The sequence below is a fragment of the Antrostomus carolinensis genome, unplaced genomic scaffold (assembly GCF_000700745.2).
Source record: "Antrostomus carolinensis isolate BGI_N321 unplaced genomic scaffold, ASM70074v2 scaffold12045, whole genome shotgun sequence".
NCBI lineage: Eukaryota > Metazoa > Chordata > Aves > Caprimulgiformes > Caprimulgidae > Antrostomus > Antrostomus carolinensis.
The window spans coordinates 3316-4521 of NW_010317124.1; the positions used below are offsets into that span (position 1 = coordinate 3316).

The window sequence follows — 1206 nt, forward strand, 5'->3', positions numbered from 1 at the left end:
CGGTGAGGCGGCAGGCTGCAGGGAATGGGCAGAGCAGAGCACAGCCCGCTTGGAGCAGGAGCTTCCTATGATGCACCCATGGCACAGCAAGTGATGCCCACCGGTCCCCACCGCCCCAGCACCACCCACCCTTCAGCTCCAGGGGGGAGCAGGTACAGAGCAACACAGCTGTGCTTCCTGCTGCTGCCAAAAACACACACAGCCCCAGCACACCAAACCTGGGGAACAGTGGCCAAAACCCCTGATCTGGGAGAAACAAGCCATCAAGAGCAGAAGACACAGAGAAAGCTAAAGAAAGGTAAACAAGAGATTACAGGGGGGAAAAAAAAACAACTGTGGATGCTCAGAAATCCCCAGGGAACTGCGTATCATGGCCGGGACCTTGTGTGGAGGAAAAGCAAACAATGACTGGTCCAGGACAGCCCAGTGATTAGATCATCACGACAGTGCTGGCTGCAGAGGCAGGCAGGAAACTGTGGAACAGCCCAGGCTGCTCCTGATGGGATGGGGGGACCCAGCACGGGGCTGCAGGGCAGGCACTGGAGGTGTTTAACCAAACTCTTGCAATACATCTGTCTCCCCTCCAGCACAGCTGCTGGCATCAAGGAGCCCAGCAGACCCAGAGTCCCTGCAGACCTCGGGGTGCCAGGGTGGACCAGCAATCCCCAGCCAGGAGCATCCTGCACCCTCTGCCCATGGGGCTGGGAAGGGAGAAGGGGTCTGCAGGCTGCCTGCAGACCTGGGAGCTTGGTGCAAGACCCTGAGGACAGCTTCATACATGCAGGGAATTGCAGAGGTGGTGATGGACCACGAGCAGGGTCCATGTCAGGGAGCCAGACCCAGCCCTGTGAGCATCTCGGGGTGCAGGGAAGGTCTGTGCTTAGGGCCTCTGCTGTGGCAGCAGTGAGGAAATGTCTGCAGTGTGTGCAGCCAAGCACGGAAAGTATTTAAGCGCCCAGCAGAGTCCTGGGCGCTGCTAATGGGCTCCCAGCAAGGGGGATGTCTGTGAGGATGACGGCTAACACCTAGTGAAAGCTCCTTGCTGGGCAAGATCCCAGCTTGAGCCTGAGGCACCACAGGCCAGATTGCTGTGCAAATCCATTCCCTGCAGGTGTCAGCCAGCAAGGAGCAGTGTGGGAAGATGGTGACTCTGCAGGCCACGTCTGCCAGGCTCCAGGACCCCCACGCTGCCCCTGCCTCCACCCT

General features: G+C 59.2%; 1 protein-coding gene across 1 annotated transcript in view; it reads right to left on the reverse strand.

Moving 5' to 3' along the window:
* NOS1AP (nitric oxide synthase 1 adaptor protein) overlaps positions 1-1206 on the reverse strand; it is a gene marked incomplete at both ends in the record, with an annotated part of 25505 nt that overhangs the window by 837 nt on the left and 23462 nt on the right. The window lies entirely within an intron of this gene.